The sequence below is a fragment of the Phyllobates terribilis genome, unplaced genomic scaffold (assembly GCF_046119375.1).
Source record: "Phyllobates terribilis strain yellow unplaced genomic scaffold, ASM4611937v1 Scaffold_256__1_contigs__length_2794641, whole genome shotgun sequence".
Lineage (NCBI taxonomy): Eukaryota > Metazoa > Chordata > Amphibia > Anura > Dendrobatidae > Phyllobates > Phyllobates terribilis.
The window spans coordinates 1,893,708-1,903,395 of NW_027363016.1; positions in this window are offsets into that span (position 1 = coordinate 1,893,708).

Below are 9,688 nucleotides of genomic sequence, written 5' to 3' on the forward strand. Positions count from 1 at the left end.
GTGTGTGTGTGTGTGTGGGCAGGTGTGTGTGTGTCTGTGTGGGCAGGTGTGTGTGTGTCTGTGTGGGCAGGTGTGTGTGTGTGTATATGTGTGTGTGGGCAGGTGTGTGTGTGTGTGTATATGTGTGTGTGTGTGGGCAGGTGTATGTGTGTGTGTGTGTGGGCAGGTGTGTGTGTGTGTGTGTGTGTGTGGGCAGGTGTGTGTGTGTCTGTGTGGGCAGGTGTGTGTGTGTGTATATGTGTGTGTGTGTGTGGGCAGGTGTGTGTGTGTGTGTATATGTGAGTGTGTGTGGGCAGGTGTGTGTGTGTGTGTGTGTGGGCAGGTGTGTGTGTGTGTGTGTGTGGGCAGGTGTGTGTGTGTGTCTGTGTGGGCAGGTGTGTGTATATGTGTGTGTGTGTGTGTGTGTGGGCAGGTTAGAAAGTCTTGCCCTTTTGAACACTACACCTGACTTGAGGCCACCACCTCTTGGTTGTCCAATGTTCTTGCTTCTCTAGGGCTCTTCTCAGATATTCATTATACCAGCTCCCCAGAATACCAAAGTTAGGGTGGGTGACCGCGAGCCCTGGTGGTGGTCATAACTGCGGCCACCCAGGGGCAATACTCCATAACAACAATCCCCTGAGGTGGTGTAGGATGTAAGGACCTATTCACACTACATTCAGCGCTGCATTCAGGTCTTTACACAAGGCTTACAACTGAATCCCTGAAATTCAGGATTGTGCTGTCTGAAATGAGACATCTGAAAGCAGAGAAAATGGAGCCTAAAGATTCAGACTTTAGCCTTGGTTTGCCTTTGTTCAAATCAATGGCTATGTCAAGGCACATCTGAATGCCAATTTTCAGGGATTTAGATAGAAGCCTGGAAAGAGGAGATGAATGCATTGCAAAATTCAGTGTGAATAGGCCCTTATATCTGGAGTCTTGATATTGATGCCACAAGCATTTTACTTGTTTTTAACTTAAAAAAAAAATACACACACACAAATTATACACACACACACACACTATACATACACACGCACTATACATACACACACATTATACACACACACACTATACATACACACACAGTATACATACACACACATTATACACACACACACACACAATACATACACACACACAGATGTGTATGTGGGCAGGTGTGTGTGTGTGGGCAGGTGTGTGTGTGTGTGGGCAGGTGTGTGTGTGTGATGTCTGTCTGTTTGTGTGTGTGTGTGTGGGCAGATGTCATTGTGTGATGTCTGTTTGTATGTATTTTTGTGTTTCAAATGTGTTTATGCGTGTCTGTATATGTTTGTGTGTGTGTATGACTGCATGCGGCCTCCTGCTGAGTATAGTTGGCGCCGTGCGGCCTCCTGATGTCTCTGGTGGGGCTCCGTGCATTATAGACGGCGCCGTGCGGCCCCCCGCTGTGTATAGATGGCTAAGTGCGCCCCCCGCTGTGTATAGATGGCTACGTGCGGCCCCCCGCTGAGTATAGATGTCGCCGTGCGGCCTCCTGCTGTGTATAGATGGCTACGTGCGGTCTCCCGCTGAGTATAGATGGCGCTGTGCGGCCTCCTGCTGTCTCTGGGGGGAGCGCCGTGAGGCATCTATACTCAGCAGGAGGCCGCACATAGCCATCTATACACGTATACTCAGCAGGAGGCCGCACGTAGCCATCTATACGGTGTCATCTATACACAGCAGGAGGCCGCACGGCGCCATCTATACACAGCGGGAGGCCGCACGGCGCCATCTATACACAGCGGAAGGCCGCACGGCGCCATCTATACACAGCGGGAGTCTCAGTGCTTTGCAAGAGCAGTCAATAAATTCTGCTTGACTAATTCTGAGCACCATAAAGTCTGGTTCGCTTCTAACCTGCTGTCTTCATTTTCAGCTTGCTGAATTCTAACTCATTTACTGTCATTCGAGACGATGCCTTTGCTGGTCTCTTTCACCTTGAATACCTGTAAGTGCTCCACTTAATGTCATATTTTTGATTCTGTTCTTCTTCATCTTTTGGCATGTGCAATTGTATGAACAAGTATTCATATGAATTTATGACCTACTTAAACCTTTGAGGACCTTAAATTTTATTCAATCAAATTTTTTTCCAGTTTAAAACTATGGGACATATATGTGCCTTGGTCCTCAAAGGGTTTTTAAAGGGGCTGCAAACATAAATACGAAAAAAATAATTCAATTAGTGCTTTATGTGTTCATTTAATTTTCATTTGAAGTCCATTTTTTTTATATACCTTGAAATTAAACCCTACCCCATGGAATGAAGCCCTACCTACATAACATCTGAGAGCTACATGAATCCCGCTTGTGAGGTGCCTGTCCGTCACTACTATTCAGTTTTAGGGTCCACTCACTAAGCCATATATTCTCTCATGCAAGAGAATAGGGCCAATTATGCTAATGACACTGGGCTCAAACTCTGTCAGAGCTTCAACTGAGTGTGATCCGATTCTCTCGCAGCACAGATATGGAGAAGATGGAGAACTTAATTTCTCCATCTTCTCCATAGTCTCTGTGAGTGTTCATCGGACTGCACTTGGATGACATCCGAGTGCAGTCCAATGTTTTACGTGCACCCATAGACTTGTATGGGTGCACATGGTCCGAATATCGAATGAGATTATTTTCTCATGCCAATAATCGCACTGTCCCATAGTATAACATAGGGCCGAGTCCTATCCGATAAAACATCACATAGCATTCGGCCGTGTTATACGACAGTGTGAGCGAGCCCTTAGAGTCAAGGAATATTTACATGCAAATGATGATATTACTCTCCAAGTGTATATTTTTTTAGGCGAGTTCATAGTAAATGCTTTGCATTTTTGACATGTGATCAACTAAAGAACAAGAAAGATTTAGGACCTTCCCTATAGAGAAACGGAAAATAGTTTGGAGGACTTGCATGTCCTTTTTTATTTATTATGAGAAAATCATAAAAGATCCCGTTTTTTAACCATGCTGTGACTTTCTGCTGAGGGAGAGGGAGAGAGCTGCCCTATTCAGAGTCTGTAATAAGACCTGCTGACAAAAGTGTTGAAGATACAGTCTAATGTGAATTAACAATAAAAAAAAGTTAATTTAACAAATGGCTTGTATTTTTTTTAATACAAACTTTTTTGTCTTTACAGCTCCTTTAAAGGGAATCTGTCATGAGGTTTTTGCCACCTAATCTGAGAGCAGCATAATGTAGGGTTAGAGGCACTGATTCCAGTAATGTGTCACTTACTGGGCTGCTTAGTGTTGTTTTGATAAAATCATTGATTTGTCAGAAGGTAATTATCACTAGATGACTAGTAAGTTCTGTAGGACCCCACCCCCATCACTGATCAGTAGATTTCTGTGTACACTGAGCATGGGCAGAAAGCTGCCAATCAGTGGTGTGGGTGGGGCTATACAGAGCGCAGCATTCAGAGAGCTGCTAGATCTGCAGCAGATAAAACGGTGATTTTCTCAAAATGACAACAAGCAGCTGAAAAAGTGACACATCGCTGGAATCAGGGTATCTGCCCCAATATTGTGCTGCTCTCAGATGAGGCAGCACAATTAATATTATGCCAAATAAATTTCCTGTGAACTATCACATGATCTATCACAGGGGATCATGTGACATGTCACGTGATAAATCAGGTGTGTGGAGGGGGCCCGCGCCTTCTAAACTGCCCGGGGCCCTTGCTACTCTTAATCCACCCCTGCCTATATCCCCGGAGCGGCCTGGATGCCCAGTATGCCAGCGAGTCGCATACCTTGGGCGACTTTAAAGAAAGGCTGTATAGACTGTTCAAAGTTTATCCCCTGACAGAAGAACAGAAGGTAAGCATACTGATAGGGCAGTTAACTGGTGCGGCCCAGCGGGAGGTAAAGTCTTGGACAGCTGAGGAGAAAAGGACTGTAAGGGGGGTTCTGACCCGTCTACGGGACACCTTTGATACCCGTACCTCAGCAGAAATCAAAATGCGGTTCTATGGATGTAAGCAGCGAGCTCAAGATAGCATCCGAGATTATGCCCTAAATTTACAGGAAGCCTTAGGGGCAATTAAGCAAGCTGACCCTGGCAGCGTGCAGGATACAGATAAACTATTGACTGACCAGTTCATAGAAGGTCTGCTGTCCAGCGCCCACAGAACCCAGCTGCGCCTCATGGCCCTACAGAACCCCGATTTGACTTTTGCACAGTTCAAAGATAGGGCCATCCGGGTGCTCCGAGAACCTGCACCGGGTGGCGCTGTAGCTTCCCGGCGCCCTGCCATCCCTTACCACCAGGGGGCGGCGCCCTATCCCGCAAACCTTGTGGGGGCTGATGCGCAGGCCCTAAATCCATCCCCGCCTGCAAACCTCCACCATCAGGTCCAAGAACTAACAAAGAGTGTTGCTGCATTGACCAGGACCGTACAGTCGTTACAGATGGACCTGTCAGGACCAATCAAGCTGGCTTCCAGGCCGGAGGATGTCCCGTGGCGTCGACGGAGGAGGATCCCGTCATTCAGAGGGAGGCCCGCCGATCATTACACTGAGGATGGACAGCCGATTTGCCGCCGTTGCAGCCAGCCGGGACACGTAGCCAGGTACTGTACTTTAAATGGGTCCGACCTGGGGCAAAGGGCCAACCCCCAGGCATAAGGTCATCAGGCCCATCTAATTGGCGTGATAAGTACGTAGGGGGACGCCCGGTTTTACCCGTAGTGCTGGACGGTATCCCCATGAGTGCACTGCTGGACACCGGGTCCCAAGTGACTACCATCCCCTATGTACTTTTCAAGCAGTACTGGAGTGACACTGATATAACTCGTTATCCAGACGATGACTTGAGCATCATCGCCAGCAATGGTCAACCCGTGCCGCAGGTGGGGTTCAGAGAGATGACCATTAAGATTGGTAAAGTTGAACTGCCGGCACAGGGAGTGATCATTGTGGACATTGACCATCGAGAAAGTCACCCTAAAATAACCTTGGGTACTAATGTGATTGAAAATTGTCTTTCAGAAGTAATTGTAATTTTTCAGCAGGTGGCGATGAATGCGAGCTCCAGCCAAGAGAGGGTCCTCCAGAAGGAGATAAGAGCCCTGATGAGATGGCAACAGGTAGAACTGTCTGGTGGTGAGATCGGTAGCGTGAGGATGAGCGACTCGTTCCCCATTGCTATGCCCCCCAAAAGTGAAATGATCTGGTGTCGGACTGCAATCGGGTTAAGAGGGAGAGACTACCAAGCCATGGTAGAACCCGTGTACTCAGACAGCAGGCCCACCATTTTGACAGCCCGGGGGGTGGTCTATGTCCGCCATGGAAGGGTGCCCGTCCGGATCTTAAACATTGGGGAAAGGGAAGTACATTTGCCCCGGTACGCTACACTAGCCAAATTGTATACTGTTGAACACAATGCTGTCAGGGCCGTGGAACCCTTGCCTCCATCTCCCCAGGCGGAGGGTAATGGTTCCCAGAAACCCAAGGAGGACTGGTGCCAGAAACTCCACATGGGTGCTGACTCCACTCCCTTGCACCAAAAACAAGGACTCTACCGGGTGGTTCAAGAGTACGAGAGAATCTTTAGTAAGCACCCGCTAGACTTCGGCAGAGTGAAAGGAGTAGAACACCACATCCCCACGGGGAGCCACCCACCAATTGCTGAAAGATACAGACCTGTACCACCCCGCACACTATCAGAACGCAAAGGGCATTCTGAGAGAAATGAAGGAAGCCAGGGTCAATAGAGACAGTTGTAGCCCCTGGGCAGCCACCTTGGTTCTGGTAAAAAAGAAAGACGGTACTATGAGAATGTGCGTGGACTATAGAGAAGTCAATCGTATCACCCATAAAGATAAATACCCGTTGCCTAGAATAGAGGAGTCTTTGGCCGCACTAAAATCAGCTAATTTCTTCTCTACTTTGGACCTTACTAGTGGGTACTGGCAGGTTCCTGTGGCAGAGGCTGATAAGGAGAAGACCGCCTTCACCACCCTGATGGGATTAAGTGAATTCAACTATATGCCGTTCGGGCTCTGCAACGCACCCGGGACCTTCCAGAGGCTGATGGAATGCTGTCTAGGGCACCGAAACTTTGAGACGGTCCTACTTTACCTGGACGACGTGATTGTCTATTCGAAGACTTACGAGGACCATCTAAAGCACCTGGCCGAGGTGTTCGAGGCCCTGGCAGGCTTTGGCATGAAAGTGAAACCCTCCAAGTGCCATCTGTTAAAGCCGAAGGTACAGTACCTGGGACACGTGGTGAGTGCAGAAGGAGTAGCCCCCGACCCTGACAAAATCACGGCAATAAAGAACTGGCCAAGCCCCTCTAACATAAAAGAAGTGAGGCAGTTCCTCGGGTTGGTAGGCTACTACCGAAGGTTCATCCCCAGGTTCACCAAGATGGCAGCCCCTATGCAGGACCTCCTTATAGGACAATCTAAGACCAGAAGCCAAAAGCCACCCTTCAAGTGGGACAAGCCAGAAGAGGAGTCCTTCCGCCAGCTGAAGATGGCCCTCACGGGGGATGAGAACCTGGCCTACCCTGATTATGGCCAGCCTTTTATCCTCCACACAGACGCCAGTAATGTGGGGCTGGGAGCCGTACTGTCACAGAACCAACAGGGCAGAGAAAGGGTGATCGCGTACGCCATCCGGAAGCTGAGGCCCACCGAGAGAAACACGGAGAATTACAGCTCCTTTAAGCTGGAGTCCTTGGCAGTGGTGTGGGCCGTAACAGAACGTTTCAAGCATTACGTGGCCTCTGTGAAGTTCACTGTGTACATGGACAACAATCCGTAGACACATCTGGACAATGCGAGACTTGGTGCCCTAGAGCAGCGGTGGATGGCCCGGCTAGCAAACTATGACTTCACCATCAAGTACCGGGCAGGCCGAGCCAATGCCAATGCAGATGCCCTATCGAGAATGCCCCACTTGCCCGATGAGGGAGAAGATCCAGACGAGTTGGAGGAAATAGAGCTCCCTGCATTCCACCGGTACGGGGCCACTCAGTACTCCCACCTTGTAAGAGACAAAGACTTGACCACTGTCATGTTCAATTCCTTACCTCACCACGGCTGGGCTGAAACGCAAGATAGTGACCCTGCAATTCGCCTGGTGAAAGACCTCTTGACCCAGGCAGACGCTAGCCCTGGCTCGGACGCTCCAGAGGAAGCCAAGCAGTTATGGAAGGAGAAAAGCAGGCTATTCCTCTACGAAGGTAAGCTGTGCAGAAGGCTTGTCAACCACCGGACGCACGAGCTGACCTGGCAGGTAGTGGTCCCGAGACGAGATGCAGCAATGGTACTGGAGGCCTACCATGACAGAGCGGGACACTTCGGGTGGAAGAAACTGGAGTTCCTACTGAGAGAGCGGTTCTACTGGGTCGGAATGAGAGGGGCCATAGAGAAGTGGTGCAGGGACTGTGGCCCATGTAACCTCAGAAGGAAGGCGGTACCAGCCAGAAGACGCCCTTGATGCCCATCGTCACCAGGCAGCCTCTTGAGCTGGTAGCTCTGGACCATGTGAAACTGGCTCCAAGCCGGTCGGGCTACGTCTATGCCCTGACAATAGTGGACCACTATTCCCGGTTCCTGCTGGTGGTTCCTGTTAAAGACTTGACAGCCCAAACAGCGGCCAGAGCCTTCCAACAACACTTCTGCCATCCACACGGGTATCCGGAACAGGTCTTGACAGATCAAGGTCCAGCGTTTGAGGCTGAAATCTTCCAGGAGTTCTGCAACCTCTACGGCTGTAAGAAGATTCGGACAACGTCTTACCACCCACAAACCAACGGGCTGTGTGAGAAAATGAATAATATCGTCATTGATCTCCTCAAAACGTTGCCCCTGGAAGAACGCAGCCTGTGGCCGGAGAAGCTGCCAGACCTGATAGACTTATACAACCATATCCCGGTGAATGCTACAAATTGCACCCCGGCTTACCTGATGAGGGCAAGACCAGGTAAGCTGCCGATAGACCTGGAGATGGGAGTCCTGACCCCCGAGGACACCTCCCCAGACGCGGACTGGGATACGGAACGGCAGCTACAGTACAAGAAGGTACAGGAGAGTGTGGAGAGGAGTCTGGCTCAAGCGAGAGAAAAGCAAGAGAGGCTCTTCAACCAACACGCCCCTGCTGGTCCCCTGGAACCTGGTGAGCAGGTCCTGAAGCGGAAGAGAAGGCTTCACAAGCTAGATGACCAGTGGGAGAGCGACCCGTACACAGTACTGCAGTCCAACCACAACAACCCGAAGGTATGTGTAATTACCAAGGTTGGAGGAGAAACCACTAGCACCGTCTCCAGACACCACCTAAAAAGGTGCCCCGAGCAACTACAGAGTGCAGGAGAAGATCAAGATGACCTTGAACCCGCAGAAGACAAGAAAGAAATGATCAGCACAGTTCTTGGAGAGTTCCCCCGGTCCTGGACTCGGATAAATGATGCAATAGTGGTACCCGTCCTACACTTCCTTCAACCAACCCAGCAGGAACCTACAGGAGAGCAGGAGGAATCAGAAGACCAAGCAGCCCTAGAGGCAGAAGAACCCATGCCAGCAGCCCAAGAGAGTCAACCCTCTGCTGACAGTGAGCCTGCCATACCTGCGGTAAGCCAAAGGACCCGCAGATAGCTGCCTGCACTGCCTGTAAACCCAGCTAGTAGCTGTACCCTGAATGCTAGTGGGGAAAGTCAGGTTAGACCACCACCAGACAGTGGGTTACGCAGGTCAACCCGGAGCACTAGGGGGCAAATACCAGCTCGCTGGAAGATCTAAATGCTGTATATTGTAAATGTTTTATGTTTGTTGCCTGGTTGCTAATTATGTTTTTCCAGTCTTTCTAGTTCATGGACTAACAGGTTATGGACGCTGAATAACCGGAACTATCTTGTAGATAGTTGCACTTGGTGCCCTCTTTCGAAGATGGCCACGGAAGAAAAATCTGTCTGGTGTGGCCTCCTTGTGGCCCAAAGTAGAGAGCTCAGCCTTGTCGCCACGCCCAAGGCCAGGAAATTGGGGTTTATGAAAACAGGTCCCCACACCGTGGAAAACTTCACCTTGTTGGGTGAAATGGACACCCGGTCACGGAAGCGCCGTGACCTCAAGGACAAAATATACTTGTATATATGTTATGTTGTCATTTATACCCTGTATTTGTGTTTCCTGTTTAGTCCGGAGTACTACATTTTACTAGGGGAGAATGTGTCACCCCAGGCCTGGATGCCACAAACAATAATCTGTGTCTGAGAGCAGGAGGGTGGTCCCCTGGTTAGGGACAATTAGCATACAGCACCTCCTGTCCCAGGCCAGCAGGGGGAGCTGGCTGCCCCTATAAAAGCTGGAACTGGGGGCAGGGTTAGAGAGAACTGGAAGACCTAGCTCAGGAGTGAGACTAGTCCCAGAGAAGGAGGGACAGTTCAGCTGTAGCTGAGGAGTCCGTGAGGCAGAGGAGAAACTGCAAGCCAGGGACAGAGGCGACGAGAGCCGGTCCTGGAAGAGAACCAATCTACCGGGCATTGGGGTCCGGGGCTGTCAGGGTTACAAGCCCAGCAGCAGAGAACCAACCTGCGAGGGATTTCAGGTCCCTTGGCCTAAGAAGCCTGGAGGCTCCGCCACACAGAGGGACCTGTACAGCGAGGAGCAAGCAACAGGTACCCAAGGCCCTAGTCGCATGCCATACAGGCGAGAAGTACACGGCCAGCTCAGGGACG